The 18,856-nt window shown below is 45.7% G+C and overlaps 1 protein-coding gene across 1 annotated transcript in view; it reads right to left on the bottom strand.

Annotated features, from left to right (window-relative positions):
• Positions 1–18,640, bottom strand: part of LCK (LCK proto-oncogene, Src family tyrosine kinase) — a 544,660-nt gene extending 526,020 nt beyond the window's left edge. Inside the window, exon 1 of the mRNA XM_069622474.1 lies at positions 18,393–18,640. The gene's annotated coding sequence lies outside the window, so the exon portion shown is untranslated. The remainder of the gene's footprint in view (positions 1–18,392) is intronic.
• Between the last annotated feature and the right edge of the window lie 216 nt (positions 18,641–18,856).

Consider the following 18,856-nt stretch of genomic DNA (forward strand, 5'->3'; position numbering starts at 1 on the left):
CGTGCAAGGTGGACAGCATTCAGGTGAGGCCCCCCTGGCTGGTTCCCGGGGCGTGTGCTCGCCCAGGAGAGAGCTCTGAGGAGGAGGGGGAGCACGGATCACAGAGGAGGACCCGGGTGAAGGGTGAAATAGCTAGGTGGAGGCCGGGATTGCCACAAGACCCAGGGACCACAACAGACAGGGTGGGCCCAGAGGAGCCACAAAGGCGAGCGGAGAAGAGCCCCCAGGGGGGCAGTGGGGGAAAGGGACCTAGACACAGAGGTGGACCCCACTCCCGCTGTGCAAGGCTACCAGTAAAATCGGCGGGGGCGAGGCCAGGACGGTGTGCACCAGCTGCCCATGAACTGGAGAGCGAAGTTGGAACAATTTGAGTACCAGAGGCTGGTAGTCAACCAGAGGCTGAGTTCAACTAACCATGTCAGCAGCGGGGGACGACACCATGTCCACAAAGAAAGATATAGCCGCACTTGTTGAGGAGATAAGGGGAATGAGAGCTGACATTGGAGGAAAAGTGGGTAAAATAAATGTTAGAATCGATAGAATGGATGAGAACAACCAGACCTCCCTAGAGACACTGGAGACCCAAATGGACATGTGGCTTGCAGAACTGGAAAGAAGGGAAGGGGAAGTTGCCCTGAAGATGGACGAATCTGAAAGGGACCTGCGGAGAACCATCCATGAGATGGCGAAGGTTTTGTTTGAGATGAGAACATTGATGAACCAAAAATTGAAAGGGTACACAGAGCAGGGGCGGTGGGGAGGGGACCAAGGTCGGACCTCGTGCCTTCCATAACTAACCCGACAGACAAAGAATCCAGGAAAAAGCAAAGGGGCAGGGCTCGATTGCCCTGGGCAATGTGAAAATATCAGTATACCAGGATCTATCTTCACTCACACTGACAAAGAGGCGTCAGTGTGAGTGAATGTGCTCCCCTCACGAAATGGCTAACTGAGAAGGGAATGCGATACAGATGGGGATTACCCCTTTCCATATCCTTTGAAGTTGATGGTTATAATTACAAACTGGTAACGGAAGACGACATACAGAGGGTCATGGGTGAATAGATACAGAAGCGTGGCAAAGGGCCACCCACTTCAGAGCCCAGATACAGGAGCGTGGCAAAGGGCCACACATTTAAGAGTCCAGATACCAGAGCGTGGCAAAGGGCCATACACTTCCGAGCCCAGGCAGAGGAGCCTGGCGAAGGGGCCACCCACTTCAGAGCTCAGATACCAGAGCACGGTAAATGGATGCCCACTGCAGAGCCTGGATACAGGAGCGTGGCAAAAGGCCACACACTTCAGAGCCCAGATACGAGAATGTGGGAAAGGACCACCCACTTCGGAGCCCAGATACAGGAGTGTGGCAAATGGCCACCCACTTCAGAGCCCAGATACCAGAACGTGACAAAGGGCTGCCCACTTCAGAGACAAATACAGGAGTCTGGCAAAGGGCCATCCACTTCAGAGCCCCAATACAGGAGAGTGGCAAAGGGCCACACACTTCAGAGCCCAAATACTAGAAAATGGCAAGGGCCACACCCTGCAGACTGCCCCACAAGAGCACACTTCCAAAGCGGGATAATAAAACTATAACACAGGGGCCACATGCTTGAGAACCGGACTACAGGAGTGTAACAAAGGGGTAACCCACTTTAGAACAGGATAACAGGAGTGTAACACAGGGGCCACATCCTTCAGAACTGGGATAAAGGAGTGTCACGCAAGGGCCACACATGTCAAAACTGAGAGACAGGAGTGAAACACAGGGACCACACACTTCAGACCCAGAATACAGGAGTGTAACAAAGGAGCCACACCCTTCAGAACTGGAATACAGGAGTGTAGCACAGGGCCACACACTTCAGAACAAGGATACTGGTGTATAATAGAGAGGCCATACAATTCAAAATCAGGATACAGGAGTGTAACAAAAGGGCTACACATTGCAGAACCTGGGTACAGGAATGCAACAGTGGGGCTACACACTACAGAACTGGGATACGGGAGTTTAACACAGGGCCACACACATCACAACAAGGATACAGGAGTGTAACAGAGGGGCCACACACTTCAGAACCAGGATACAGGAGTGTAACACATGGGCCACACACTTCAGATCCAGGATACAGGAGCGTAACACAGGAATTGCTCACTTCAGAGCTTGGATATTAGAAACCAACCAAACTGCAGTGCCAGGATACAAAAGTGCAACTTAGGAGAGGCATGTACACCAGGGAATACAACAGAACCCAGATACAAGGAGTGTAACACGGACTGATACACTGTGATATCTGAATTCCAAGAGACACATCATTCAGGGCATAGATTTTCAGTGTGTAACATAGATGCCACACACTTCACGGACCAGCTTATTGGCCCGTAACACTGGGGCCACACACTTCGCGGTCTGTATTAACACAGGGGCCACATCATTAAAAGGACTTGGGTTCCAACATTTCAAGCAGGTTTCGATTTATTACACAGCCCGCGGCAGCGGCTGTGTAGTTATGGTTAAGTTGCTAAAGCCTTAGGAAGAGCACTTTTTGGGCGGTTTATAACTTCGCTCCCCCTCGACAAATCCTCACCAAACTTTGCAAAACAAAAAAAAGTGCATGGCCCACTCTGAATATCGTTGCAAGGTTTGGCGAGGTTTGGTGAAGAGGGGGCAAAGTTATAGCGGGGGTCCCAAAACTTATTTTTTCCCGTAATGGGAAAACATTTCTGTCGCGCCTACAGCCCAAACCGCTGGACGGATTTTCACCAAATCTGTGGCAGGAGCGGCAGCTTGGTCCCGAAAGCATGCTTTTGTCAATTTGGTGTAAATCCGTCCAGTAGTTTTTATTTAAATGACCAAAACTTAAGGCAAAAAAATTAGTGATATCTATGTCCGCTCCGCGGACACACTTCCCTGTTCGCTCCGTGAACAGGACACTGATTGGACGATCGGCTGGCGTCATGTCCGCGGACACTCAACGTGTTCTCTGATTGGCTGGGATGAGGTGAGAGGTGCGTCAAATTGCTTCGATGCGCCCGCCATATTGGATGAGCGGACATGCACTGGAAGTGAGCATAAATCCAATTTTGGGGAGTGTGTGGTTGTGTATGAGTGCTTGGAGAGGGTGGGGGAGTAAGAAATGGGACAAATGCTGTATTTGTTTATGTGGGAGAAGGCTGTGATGTGTTTGCAGTGTCCGCGGTCACCGCGGTGGTCAGCGGACATACTAAACACTGGGCGCACTACTTAGAATGTTAATTGAAGTGCATAGTTTTGGGGTGGATGTTTTATGTTTTTGGGTTGTGGTCATTTGGTAGGTATTTGTTTCTATGGGTGTGTTATGCTGCGGTGGTTGGTGAATGAGTGAAGGCCGTAGGCCATAGGCCATACACCCAAGACTCTAAGCCCTGGCCACAACCACCGCAGCATAACTCTACAATGCTACCAAACATTCTGATTGTGGTATGTGGGTTGCTTAGGGGAAATAAATGTGAAAGATTTGATGGAGTCACCAGCTTATTACTCAGTAGGTGATTACTAAGTACTGGCTGATTCTGTGGTGTTTGGAGATGGGAGAGTCTGAAATAAAGTAAGGGTTGCAAGGAAGGACCTGGTGCTTGTGTTTCTGACTGAAGGGAAGGGGGAGATTTTGTATGTCTTGCTTTACAACACTGTACATAGTTGTAGATGATGTGATAGATATGACTGCACCTGTGCATAGTTGAATGCTGTTGTGAAATCTAGAACGGAATGGGCAACCAGCTGGAATGAAAGAGCTGTGTAGATTGGAAGAACAGTTGTAGAGGCAGTGGTGTTGTTTCAGCTGGGAGCCTTTCAAATGATCTTGGCTATCTGTGTGCATAAATAAAGATGCATGTACTCATCTTGGCTGCGTGCATTTTATAACGCACTAGAAAGCCTTTTTCCATAATTATACTGTTATTTCTCCCATCTTTTAACCTGAAATGACACTTTGTTAGATAGTTGTGTGTGTTGTGTCTGATTACTATTATAATCATTCCTAAAGTAAGTTTAAATGATAGATTGTATGTAAAATATCCAGAATGTATAGAAAGGAAATTGTATGTACATCCAATGCACTATAATGCATGAAATACTATTATGGTTCAAATGTGGATACATAGGTGTCAGTGGTTACACAAATTACAGAATGAAGAGAATAGCAGTTTGCACATTACAGTTAGTAATATGGGTAAACAAAAAGTTGGAGAGCAGACAGTTTTGCAAGTGACACTTGATCATAGCCGATGGGAGAAATGACAGTAAGCATTTTCATAGGTTGTACAGGGAAAGTGGAAGTTGCCCTGTTTATATGTATTTATACAAGAGCTGTACATGTACTGTGCAGAAAATATTCATAACTGTAGTTTGTGTTCATGCATGTGGATGTGTCTGAATCTGCAAGCAGAAGTATTGGAGAGTTTTGCAGTAGTAGTTGCTGTAGGTGCTTTGCAGTCACAGCCCAATTGTACTCAGAGTGATCAACAGTACATCTAAAGTGCTGAACTGTGATGATGGAGTTAGATGTAGAGTTCTTGGATGTGATTGGTGGATGGTTGAGTGACTGCTTAACAGTAGCAAATGAGGGAATGGTGCAGAGAGTGAAGTGGAAAGGGTAGAAGGGCTGCCCCAGTGTTAAGCGCTCCGCGGACAGCGCGGCTGTTCACAGACAGGACATGCTACATCCGGGGCTTCTCTGCATATCTGGCATGGCAATAGGACTAGGGGAATTAGCCAATCAGGTGCTGAGGGAGTCATTCATAGGGAGAGAGGGTATTCATTTTTTTAGTTGCTGAATGCTGTGAAGATGGCTGTGGTTGCTGAGATGGACAGAGTTAGAGTGTGGATAGTGGGAGATCATTATATTACTAATCTGCAGTCTTATGCAAACATTTGTTGGCATTTCAGACAATGTTGGAATGCAGGGAGTGGAGGCTACCTGGTGAGATGTGCCAGGGAAAAATGTGCAAGGTGTTTATACACTTTGTAGAAATATGGCTTATTTTAACACTCCTGATATTCTGGTGGTACTTTGTGGAGCAATGTGTTTGGGGTATCTGAGTGCAACACGTTTGCTGGGTGCACTGAAGCAGTCGCTAAAGGAACTGGTGCACCTCTTTCCATCTGCTAAAATAATGTGTTCACAAATACCACCTAGGACTGCATGGGTGCCTTGTCATGTATGTAATCCTCAACAAGACATAGCAAGATGTCTTATTAATGAAGGAATATCTTGTTATATGTATTCTGTGGGCATGTCATCATTCCAAAATGAGAACTTTTTGGAAGATGTTGCAATTTCTTCTTGTAATGGAATTACTTTCACAGATTTTGGTCATGCAATATTTCTTGATAATACGCAGACCTCAATCATGAAGTTGTGAAGTCATGTAACAGATAAAATCTGAAAAAAAGCCTAAAAAGAAGCCTGGAAAATCTGAAAAGGGCTCTTTTCAGAGCCACCCTCAAAGGGGAAGTGGGGCACACTATTTAAATTTTCATTCCCCACCCCTCAGATTTTTCAATGTGTCCTCGGACAGCGCGGTTGTCCGTGGCCAGCGCATATTACATACAGGGATTTTGAGGTTGAGAGGGATGCAAATGAGACGTAGCACAGGAACGGATTAGTCAATAGGGTTTACTGGGTGTGGTGTGTGAGCAGAGAGTTTGTCAGAAAGTCTTTTTCCTGCGAAGAGAGGAGATAGCTATGGCTGTGTGTTTCAGAAAGCAGATTTTCTGGATTTTGGGAGATTCGTGGATAAATTGGTTGGAGGTGGATGCAGATCACTGCGGAGTGGCTGCACATCTTGGATTCCTTCATGTGGAAGTGCACTGGCATGGAGTGCGTGGAATGAAGTGGCTGGATTTGGTACCTCTCTTTGCTACTGCGGTGACATAGTGTCATCCAGACATTATTATTATTATTCATTGTGGAGGGAACAGTTTAGGACATGTGTCTGGAATCTCTTTGCAATTTGCAATGAAAGAAGGACTTGGGAAAGTCATGGACATTTATCCAAACTCCAGAGTACATTTTTCCCGTAATGCGCAGAGACAAATGTGGCTGTGTTCTTCTTCATTTGGTCCACAAATGGAGAAAGCAAGGCGCAATGTTAACAAGGTTGTCTGTGCATTTTTGCGAGATTTTGGTATGTCCTCTTTTCGCAATGAAAACATTATGTTTCGTAGTACACGCATGTTTTGCAGAGATGGAGTACATCTTACTTATGCCAGTAATCAGATTTTTCCGCGAAATATTCAAAATGCATTGCAATCTTTTTTGGAATTAGAGCAATCCATTTTGCAGTAGGTGTTGACCATTTGAAGTTTTCGAAACACAAAAAAACACCACAAAACTGCTCTTTTCAGAGCCACCACTTCCTCCCAGACAAAAGTGCAATGGTTGTGACAGGGCAGCGCTGCACAGATTTTAGATGTCCGGGGACAGTCCGCAGACTTCTAGAAATGCACAGGGCCCGGCACATTTCATTGACACTTCTCTTTTTGTACTGTGAAAGGCGACTCTGAAAAGACCCTTTTTTGGTTTTTTTTTTGTTGTTTTATATTTTTTGGTTTCTTAAACACGACACATAAGGAAAGGAAGGGAAAGGAGGGTAAGAAGGGGACACCAACCACAGGGATAAGAAAGGGCAGGTGGAGAGAGGAAGATGTAGGGTAGGCCTTATTCAGGTAGGTAGCAGTTCTTCTGATGCTCCTTGACCACAGTCTCGAAAAGCACTTCGAAGGTTCTCCCCCCCTGCAGAGTACTGCATCACAGTACATGCACAATACTGTGACCTTCGAAAGGTAAGGATCAACAGCATCATGTATGGCCTGCGAGGCAGCAGGAGGACTGCACTGCCCCACAGGAGTGTCTCTTGTGGTGGCAGGAGCAGAAACAGAGGATGTTACAGGGGAACTCAACCTACTATGTTTATCGCAAAGTACAACCTTATGAATAGCCCCACCGTGGAACGATTTTAGGTGTCGCTTCATTGAGGGAGTACCATAGCTGTACAAACCCGGGTTCCCATGACTCAGCACCATCTGGCTCTGATTGCAGGTCCCTTGGTGTGCACGTGCTTTTGGTACTCCATCAACAGCGGTAAATAACCTCCACACCCAAGATTCACGGTGAGAACTAGTAGTAGTGACTTCCACTACCTCATCCTCTTCATCCTCTTCATCACTCTCCACTGTATCCTGACGCCTGTTCCCCTCTGCAGGCCCTCTGGGAGGTGTTGGTGGTGGAGGGGGTGGGGGTGCTGCTGAGACAGCAGTAGCAGCAGCCATGGATGCCATCAGGACAGCTGTTTCAAAGAGCAAGAGCAATCCAATGCAACAAGGAGCAGTCTCTGTCCTGGAAGCCCAAAAACAAAATTTTATAGGGGTACTGGGGCGTGCTTTGAGGACACCCGCGCTGTCCCAGGACACTACGAACACCAAGAAAGGGCTAAAAATATTCCAAATAGTTTGCAGATCGCCAGGGACATCGTGGGGGAGATGTGCAAGGGTGAACTTTCCCAGTAAAATACCTTAGATTGCTGAAAAGGACACGTTTCATGTGTCCTGGGGCCCGGACAGTGTTCGTTACGCTTAGCGTGGGTGCGGTCACATGATGACATTGAGGACACGTTGGTGAATGGGACGGCTGTCCGTAGGACACCAGATGCGCGGGGTCGGGTCTACGCATGCATGAGGGTGTTCTACGGACAGTGTTCCCGTCCCCGAAGTAATTAAAAGTATGACACACGTGCGGAGGACATTTGCGGACAGGCACGATGTTCGTAGGGGCAAGGGTGTGCTACGCATGCGCGCGGGTGTTCTACGGACAGTGTTCAGGTCCCCGACCAAAATAAATGGGCGTCACAACTTTGCGGACAGGAGGACAGGCTATGTGTTCTACGGACATATTCATTTTGGTTACGGACAATGCGAACAGGGGGAAGTTCTTAGGACACTTTATTTTGCATAGCTACGAACATACGGACGTCTTCAGTGTTCTACGGACACCCCCCATTTTGACTATTCGAACAGGTATAGTGTCCTTAGGACACCCCCACTTTGGTTAATTACGGACAGGCGGACATCTTGTGTGCCCTAAGGACACTTAACATCTTGATTGAAGACAGTGCAAACAGGACACCCCCATTTTTGACTTCACCCCCATCTCTGAGGAGTTATTAGCCTCTATCAATACTAAACTTAAATCCACTAATTGTACAGGGGATCCTTGTGAATCCACTATCATTAAAGCCTGCCCTCCCTCACTGGTGCATTCCATATGCAAATTTGTTAACTCCTCTCTCTCCATGGTGTTGTTCCAGACGAGATGAAGCAAGCATGGGTAACACCTCTCTTAAAAAAGCCTAACCTGGATCAGACTGTCCCTACCAACTACAGGCCAATAACAAATAACCCCTTTCTGTTAAAAATATTGGATCAGGTTGCATATTCCCAAATAGCCCAACACCTCAACTTGCACCCTATCCTTAATCCTTTTCAATCGGGTTTCAGACAAGGTTTCGGTACCGAGACCTCATTATTGGACCTTAAATCATAACCCTTAAAGAGATTGGACAATCAGCAGACCTCGCTACTTATCTCTTTAGACCAATCTGCGGCATTCGACCTGGTTGATCATTCCATTCTGGCTGACAGGCTCATGTCTGTAGCTAATTGTTCCCAGGCCGCTACCAAAGGGCTGCTTTCCTTTCTTTCCAATAGAATTAGTAGGGTTTGTCCAACGAGGCGATGGCACCTGCCATGCAGGTGCTCTTTGGAGTTCCGCATGGAGCCAGCCTATCACCCTGTATTTATAACATCTTCATGGCTCCGTTCTTTGCCTATCTCACTCAAGAGGGGAAGCTTTTTTCCAACTGTGCAGATGACACACAATGCTTCATCCCACTCACGGGTCAGCGTGACCGGGATGAAAGTGAACTCAAGCGTATATTTTCCATTACTGAACATTGGATGATGCAAAACAACCTCGCACTCAACCGGGGAAAGACCAAACTCATAGTAGTGGGTTGTGAGGGCATCCTAGCTAAAATGTACCCAGCCTATAAGTACTTTCAGTTGGGGGACGTTCAAATCCCCACCCTCCCCAAAGTAAAAATCTTGGGAGTGGTTCTGGATCAGTCGCTTAATATGAAGCCCTACGTAGCCAGCACAGTTCCATCTGCCTCCTACTACATCAAATTGCTGGCTCACTTGAGACCTCTCATCTCCAAACAGAACGCTGAGTCAATCGCACAAGCCATTATAGCACTAAATTAGACTATTGTTGCAGTTTGCTGGCAGGATCCAGCAAAGCCACCATTAACCGACTTCAGGTAATCCAGAATGGAGCGGTAAGAGTTGTAGCTGGTCTCTCATATCGGTCCCATGTGTCCGAAGCACAACGAGCACTCACCTTCAAATGCTGTATGGGAACTATGCCCCCATATTTACAAAGGTATACAGGGAAAAAACCTTGCCATAGAAACTTGCGCTACAATAACCAAAATCTCCTCTACCAGCCCAGATCTAAAACTAAGAAAGTGCAATTGCGTGCCTTCTCCTCTGCGGCCCCTAGCTCTGGAATATTCTTCCAACCCATCTGAAAGGCTCATCATCCCTGAGCAATTTCAAGAAGGGACTAAAAACTTTCCTTTTTAACTAGTATTCCCTTCTGCTTTTCTTCTTTCTGTCTCCATGGCGCTCCTGGGACAGATTCTGCCTATTGTATGTTATGTTCGTTTATGTCTGCGCCCCCCTCACACCCATAGGTCTATGGCTGCCCAGTACGAATGTAATAAAAGTAAAAAAAGAGTTGCGGGCAGGCGTACATCTTGTGTGTCCTAAGGACACTTCCATTTTGATTGCCAACAATACGAACAGGTATAGTGTCCTTCGGACCGCTCCATTTTGGGTAATTGAGGACATCCCGGATATCCGCGCTGCCCGCAGACAACCCTGACTGCCTTTTAAAAAAAAATAAGACACAGAGGAATATACTAACAACACACTTAATATTTTATTATTGTATAAAAGTATAAACAATTATGAAAGAGAGGGGGAACCAGAAACTGAAACAAATACAGGCTAATTAGGGGTTTGGACATCATGGATGGTAGGGGAGGAAGGGAGTGAAGTCTCATCGTAATGTTTTTCTTGCTGGGGAGGTTTTGGGGATAGTTGGCTGGGACATGGAAAGGGGGAACACATACATATGGGACAGTGATGTTTAATGTTTTCTTTTATATGGTCCTCCACAAAGTGTTTTAAAAGAATTACATTTTTCATTAACAGATCCATGTTTAGCTCCATTCGCTGCAGAGGATTTTCTAACGTCTCTCTTGGTATATTATATTTAATGTCTGTACGATCTGTTAAAAAAAATATGTGTTATGTACACATAAAGTAATGGTTATTAATTGGTTTATAGAGAGAAGTGTAGTGTCTACCATTAGTATCACTGTCTTCACTCATTTCATCCCGAGGAAAATATTCTTCCAGCCATTCCAAAGTACTGGACATTTCTGTGTAAAAAAAATATATATATTAGTTTTAGTGTACCTAATACAGAACGTTTATAAATATATACAATAAATGTAGTGTACTCACTAGTTTCTTGCTACGTTTTGCTATTACTGCTGCGTAGGTGTCCTGTTGAGTTTTGCTGTGCAGTTTCTGTGAGGTCATCCTGTTGGAGGCGTATTTATTGTGTTTTGGTACATTCCACTATGTTGCACATGTTCTGTAATTGGACTGCTAGTGTCTTACATACACAGTTTCAGTTCTTATTTATTATTGAACGTAATTTATTTATGTGCTGCTTTTTGAACATGTTTAGTGGTTTTTTTGGATGATATAACAATGTCCGATACCCCCTGAGTTTTTGGATAGTGTTGATGTTGTCCGAGTCCGTCTGCGAACAGGCGCATGGTCCCCGGACATCAGACCCACTAGAGCAGGTAGGGGGTTCAGTATGTTGTATGTTATATGTATATAAGCTAAGGCCATCCTAGTAAACATTTATCAAATTTACATTATCTATATATCTATTTTCAGTGAAAAAACGTTGTTACAGGAACGTTACGGTTAAGTTGTGCTACTAAAAACCTATGAAATTCAGTGAAAAAAACTTTGTTAAAGGGACGTTATGGTTCCAAGTAAAACCGAAAACCCCCTAAAATTCACCAGTTATGGTAAGCTAAGCTACCATAACTCGCGCCACCATCGTGCACTGCTAAGACTAACACCCAGGACATCAAACATGACATGATATTTATTCCAATGATTCTTGACACTTTTTTATGAACATTAATATAAGAATCCCTTGTACAGACTTTTCATGAAAAGTAAATACACATGTGATGTCATCAGTGATGTCATCAATGACATTTGTGATGTCATCTTTGATGTCCTGGGTGTTAGTCTTAGCAGTGCACGGTGGTGGCGCGAGTTATGGTTGCTTAGCTTACCATAACTGGCGAATTTCAGGGGTTTTTCAGTTTTACTTGGAACCATAACGTCCCTTTAACAAAGTTTTTTTCAGTGAATTTGATAGGCTTTTAGTAGCGCAACTTAACCATAACGTCCCTTTAACAAAGTTCTTTTAATGAAACTGAATCTATATATATAAAAGTCATAAATTGTGTGTGGGTTTGTGGCGGAAAGCGTTATTTTTTATACAAATCCACTCCGTTTCACCAATCTGCACCACATTTTGCATAGTCACCTGTTAGGAACCTCTGGACATTACTGGCTACATGACATTTTGACACCCCACCTCTTTCCCTGGATTTCAGCAAAAGTTCCCATTTGTTTGTGGGTTTGTGGCTTGGCAATGAAGCTGATGAAGCCGTAAACCATGTTCACCAGAAAGGAAATCATAAAATGTATGAGGCGAATGGATCTGAGAGGTGAAGGTGAAGGCAGGTAGCATTCCAGAAGTAATCAAATGTTTCCTGCATCAGGTCAAATTACTTTTCCAGAGGATTTGTGCGAGATGGTGCCTGCCGACAAAGCCGTAAACTATGATCCCCGGCAAGGCAAAGAAACATTTTTGTTTCTCAACCGATCCCGACACGAAGAACAAAAAAACACATTTCAAGGCCCTAAAATGCACCATTTGTGAGATATTTGCACCGCAACAAACTGCACCACACCAGGGTGAGGCTGAACAGCGCCACACAGGATAATTCATGTAGAACAATTTTTCAGCAGTTATCATGTATGTTACTTTTGCTAGTAATTTATATTTAGAACAAACATAAAAAGTAAAAATACCAAGTTGCTGCATAAAGGAAGACGCGGAAAGACTGTGGCTACGCGTGGAAGTGCGTCAGAGTGGAAAATCACCAAGGCCTGTGTGAGCGAGCAAACCACGAGCAAAGGAAACAGCCACTTATTGTTTCTTAAATGAAAAGGGCAGGAACACATGGGGGGGGGTTGCTGCCCTTTACATCTAGAATGTGAAAAAGGGGCCAAATTCAAGGCTAAGCTTAAAATCCAGGAGGGCGCACATCTGTGGGAACTTGTGGCCGTTGTGTGAGAGGTCTCTAACACAGGCGTGGAATTGTGCAGTGTGAAGCTCTGCATTTCAGCAAGAATCCTGGTTACGTAAAAAGGAAGGAATCCGAAAAGGATCAGAGGCCTTCTGTGTAGCATCAGAGGAACCATCATGAGAAGTTAGGAAGGAATTCGCAAAGGCAGTGCCTTCACCATGTTCCACTGCATGAGAGGGGATCAGAGGCCTTCTCTGTAGTATCTGAGGAAACCTGCTCCATGTTCCACTGCATGAGAGGGGATCAGAGGCCTTCTCTGTAGTATCTGAGGAAACCTGCTCCATGTTCCACTGCATGAGAGGGGATCAGAGGCCTTCTCTGTAGTATCTGAGGAAACCTGCTCCATGTTCCACTGCATGAGAGGGGATCAGAGGCCTTCTCTGTAGTATCTGAGGAAACCTGCTCCATGTTCCACTGCATGAGAGGGGATCAGAGGCCTTCTCTGTAGTATCTGAGGAAACCTGCTCCATGTTCCACTGCATGAGAGGGGATCAGAGGCCTTCTCTGTAGTATCTGAGAAAACCTGCTCCATGTTCCACTGCATGAGAGGGGATCAGAGGCCTTCTCTGTAGTATCTGAGGAAACCTGCTCCATGTTCCACTGCATGAGAGGGGATCAGAGGCCTTCTCTGTAGTATCTGAGGAAACCTGCTCCATGTTCCACTGCATGAGAGGGGATCAGAGGCCTTCTCTGTAGTATCTGAGGAAACCTGCTCCATGTTCCACTGAATGAGAGGGGATCAGAGGCCTTCTCTGTAGTATCTGAGGAAACCTGCTTCATGTTCCACTGCATGAGAGGGGATCAGAGGCCTTCTCTGTAGTATCTGAGGAAACCTGCTCCATGTTCCACTGCATGAGAGGGGATCAGAGGCCTTCTCTGTAGTATCTGAGGAAACCTGCTCCATGTTCCACTGCATGAGAGGGGATCAGAGGCCTTCTCTGTAGTATCTGAGGAAACCTGCTCCATGTTCCACTGCATGAGAGGGGATCAGAGGCCTTCTCTGTAGCATCAGAAGAAACCATCGTGAGAAGTTATTCCATTCCTCAGTCTGCACCAGGGCTAAGGTTTAGGAATTATCACACTCCTTTGTGTCTTCATTTAGATTTCAAATGACCCTTTTTTATCAAATAATTTCCCTTATTTTTCCCAAACATGCCTCATATCTCCTCAGAAAGGCCTCACTTGAATGGTACACAGCCCTAATTTAAGTTTAAAAATGTGCCAAATAATTCCTCATTTTATCCCCGAATTACCCCTTATTTTGATGCAAATAGATGCTTATCCCGAAAGTCCTTTATTTAACCATGGAAATGTTCTATTTCATACCAAAATGTGTCTTATTGAAAACAGAGACCTGTATTTCTACCCTAAGCACCCCTTTTTTAGGTCCAAAATGTCCATTACTTTGATCCCACAACCCTTTATTTTGGACCCTCTACGGGCCCCTTTTTTGCTTGCTATCAGTTAGTGTCTTTCCCTCTGTGATTAATTGATCAACCTTCAAATTTGGGAAAATGATATCCTGATAAAAACGTTGAAGTAGAGCGGGCCGCAGGGTATTGAGAAATTCGGGTCAATGCCGGTCCGATAGCACAGCGAGTAGAACGCTCGCTTTGACATCCGTGCACAGCCTGCTGATGCAGTCTCGAATCCCGACATGGCCAAACTCAGCCTTTCATCCTTCCGAGGTCGATAAATGAGCACCACACACCGTGGGTAATATTAAGCAGCGCTCAGATACCTGAGGGTTTGTAGCGCTATATAAATGCTTAATGATTAGTGTTCCATAGATATATTCCCTGCGGCTGCCTCAACGATCCAATCCAAGAAAACATGGTACATCTGGGAGCTAAATTAAAGTCGGCGATATCTTGGCGGTAAATCCAATGAGTTATCACCAAACATATTTACCATTGCTACCATTTGGTCTGGCGGAATTACTGCTGGTTATGAATGGTGATAGGTGGTGTTAATCCCCATTTATTGGCGTCCATAGGACTCCATGGGGATTTCGACTGAATTACCACTAGCAGTAATTCTGCCAGCCGTAATTCCACAGATTTGGCTTTTTTGGCTGTAAAGTGGAGGAATTACCTCCAGCATTCTGATGGAGGTTTTACCTCTGCCTTATCTCCAAACCCGTAGTTCAGTGGAGTGGTAATGCAGAGGTAATGCTTACCACTGTATTACCACTGTTTTTGGGCACACCACCAAAATCATAATGGGGCCCGTTGTCCTTACAAATAAGGGACATGTAGAGTCCAAACGAGTTGCGGTTATTTCTTAAAGAGAGACATATAGAAACCAGAATCAAGGGATATTTTGGATTGAAAGGAGGAACAGTTTGGATCAACATGAGAGTTGTTTCTGGTGTGCAGACAGCAGGCATAAATCAGATCCATCTTGGCGATAATACCACTGAGATTCCACAAAATGGTAGTACCGTTACGACCACTGGCGATATTGACAATGGATTACAAGTGGTCGTAGTCAGTGTTTGTCCATAGGACTCCATGGGGATTTTAACGGTATATTCCAGCAGTATTACCACCGGCGATAATACCACTGATTTGTTTGCTGTTGGACCATATGGGGGAGGAATTACTGCTGGAGGTGTTTCCTCCAAACCTGTAGTTCGGCGGTGTGGAAATACGTCTCTGTTACCTCTGCATTACGCCAATCTTTACCACACTGCCAAACTCGTAATGAGGCTGCATTGCCTTCTGATAATTTTAACAAAAGCACAAACACATAACGGATAGGACATTTGTAAATAAACATTTATGAGTTTATATGTATACATTAGAAAGTATCAACATCAAAAATAGAAAACAAAATGTCGAGGCTGCAGGCGGGATCCACATGGACCTTAGTATGCCAGTCTACAGGCCAAAATGGGGGCCGTGCCCCCAGAGCTCTAATGTTCGTTCAGAGGGATGAATGTCAAACCAAGAAGTCATTTCCATCTGCTGAGTCCTGTCAGGGTGAGAACATACCCAAAACAAGATGGACCCATCTGCTGGTGCTACTACATGGCTCACAACATTATAGCTATACACCTTGAGGGAAGAACATGATTCAAAACAACATGGCTTCCCCCAAAGAGGGGGAGAATAAGAAACAAAACAACATGGCTGACCCCGCTAAGGGGAGAACAAGACACAAAACACCATGTATGACTCTGCTGATAGGGAGACCAAGACTCAAAACAACATGTATGACTCAGCTGGGGAGGAGAACAAGACTGAAAACAACATGTATGACTCAGCTGGGGAGGAGAACAAGACTCAAAATAACATGTATGACTCTGCTGAGGAACAGAACAAGAATCAAAACAACATGGCTGACCCCGCTGAGGGGGAGAACAAGACTAAAAACAATATCTGTGACTCAGCTGAGGGGAGAGCAAGACTAAAAACAACGTGCATGACCCCGCTAAGGAGGTAAACAAGGCTAAAAACAGCCTGGCTTGCCCCACTGAGGGGGAGAACAAGATTAAAAACAATATGGCTGACCCCGCTGAGGGGGAGAACAAGACTTAAAACGACATGGCTTGGCCCGCTAAGGAGGAGAACAAGAATCAAAACAACATGGCTGACCCCAGCGAGGGGAGAACAAGAATCAAAACAACATGGCTGACCTCGCTAAGGACCAGAACAAGAATCAAAAGAACATGGCTCCCCAGCCAGTTGAGAACAAGAGTAAAAAGAATCCTGGTTTTCCCTATTGAGGCAGAGAACAAGAATAAAAGCACCATGGCTGACCCCGCAGAGGAGCAGAACAAGAATCAAAACAACATGGCTGACTCCGCTGAGGGGGAGAACAAGACTGAAAACAATATGTACAACTCCGCTGAGGGGGAGAACAAGACTACACACAACATGGCCGACCCCTCTGAGAGGGGAGAACAAGACTAAAAACAATATGTAAGACTCTGCTGAGGGGGAGAACAAGACTAAAAACAACATGGCTGACTCCGCTGAGGGGAGAACAAGACTAAAAACAATATGTAAGACTCTGCTGAGGGGGAGAACAAGACTAAAAACAACATGGCGTCCCCCAGCTAGTTTAGAACAAGAGTAAAAAAATCTTGTTTTTTTTCCCTGCTTAGGGGGAGAACAAGAATCAAAACAACATGGCTGACGTGACCCCACTGAGGGGAGAACAAGACTAAAAATATCATGGCTGACCCCAGCAAGGGGAGAACAAGAATCAAAATAATAAGATTCCCCATCAGAGGAGAGGGGACATGGCTCAAAACAACATTACTTCTGCCAATGACGGGGAGAACAATAATCAAAACAACATGGCTGACCCTGATTAGAGCCAGAACAAGAATCAAAACAAGATGGATGACCCCGCAGAGGAGCAGAACAAGAATCAAAACAACATGACTGACCTCGCAGAGGAGCAGAACAAGTATCAAAACAACATGGCTGACTCCGCTGAGGGGGAGAACAAGAATCAAAACAATATGTAAGACTCTGCTGAGGGGGAGAACAAGACTGAAAACAATATGTACAACTCCGCTGAGGGGGAGAACAAGACTACAAACAACATGGCAGACCCCTCTGAGAAGGGGAACAAGACTTAAAACAACATGTATGACTCCACTGAGGGGAGAACAAGACTAAAAACAATATGTAAGACTCTGCTGAGGGGGAGAACAAGACTACAAACAACATGGCTGACTCCGCTGAGGCGGAGAGCAAGAAAAAAGAAGAACATGGCTCCCCGCAGCCAGTTGAGAACAAGAGTAAAAAAGAAGCCTGGTTTTCCCTATTAAGGTGGAGAACAAGAATAAACACACAACGGATGACCATGTTGAGGAGCAGAACAAGACTAAAACAACATGGCTGACCCCTTTGAGGAGCAAAACAACATGGGTGACCCTGCTGAGGGGGAGAACAAGACTAAAAACAACATGCATGACTCCGCTGAGGAGAAGAACAAGAATCAAAACAACATGGCGTCCCCCAGCTAGTTTAGAACAAGAGTAAAAAAATCTTGTTTTTTTTCCCTGCTTAGGGGGAGAACAAGAATCAAAATAATAAGATTCCCCATCAGAGGAGAGGGGACATGGCTCAAAACAACATTACTTCTGCCAATGATGGGGAGAACAATAATCAAAACAACATGGCTGACCCTGATTAGAGCCAGAACAAGAATCAAAACAACATGGCTGACCCACCCTGCTTAGGGCCAGAATAAGAATCAGAACAACATGGCTGAACATGCTGAGGAGCGAGCAGAACAAGAATCAAAGCATCATTCCTTCCCCCAGTCAGGGGAGAACAAGAATCAAAACAGTAAGCCCTCCCCACCCACCCCGACCAGAGGAGATGACCCAATACAAAACAATATGGATGCCTGCGCTAATAGGAGAAAATAGTACAAAACCAAATAAACAGGACCACTGCGGGTAAACGTGCCCCATAAAAATGTTTTCGGGACTCATGGGGGAAGAACAAGGTTAAACACAACGGACGCCATCACTGAGCAGCAACAAACAAGATGAGAGGGCACGAGCAGAAAATAGAGAGAGAAGACGGGCGGGGCACACACATCCGGAAGTGAAAGACTGTTATGATGTACCTGAACAATGCAGGAAGGTCAGCACAATTCTGACATTTTCATGGCAATGCTTCTTGATTCCGCCATCTACGGGCGCTTGAAGGAGCCTGTGGTAAGCTCATCCCACGGAGGCACCTGTGTGGCCACTGAAGGCAACCCCCTCGCCCCCCCCCCCACTGCAGCCTAAGGAGCTCACATGCCTGTCTCTGACCAGCATGGGAGGAGGTCCACCCTTAACCTACCTGCGTCGGCTGCGATGGCGAGGTCTCCCCTTTATCGCTGCTGGTCATGGAGGAGAGTGCGGCATACAATCGTTCTCACACTTGGTTCCTCTTCCTTCTCCCTGGCCAGTGGTCTGCAAGAGCCTGGACCTGCTTAGTTTTCGTAGGGGCCACCAGGTCCACGCTCCATCAGCAGACGGGAGCCCTTGGGAGGCCTTCTTCTTTTGGCGTCCCTTCGTTAGTTGGCTTGGTCTCTCTGTCTACGCCCCACTCGCTTGCTCTCTCTTTCCCTGGTTTCCTGCCCTCGCCGCCCATGTGATTGCAAACACGAGTCTGCGCTCTCCACCTTGCGCTCAGCATTCGTGTGACCACAAAGTAGGTCTACCACAAATTGCAAAGAGGTGATCAGAAAACAGAGCATTTCCTTCACAGAGCTCTGCCAGTGCAGGGGCGATACCCACACTGGAGATGATGTTTCTACTGAA

This window comes from Ambystoma mexicanum, chromosome 11, assembly GCF_040938575.1.
Source record: "Ambystoma mexicanum isolate Mex_15411 chromosome 11, UKY_AmexF1_1, whole genome shotgun sequence".
NCBI lineage: Eukaryota > Metazoa > Chordata > Amphibia > Caudata > Ambystomatidae > Ambystoma > Ambystoma mexicanum.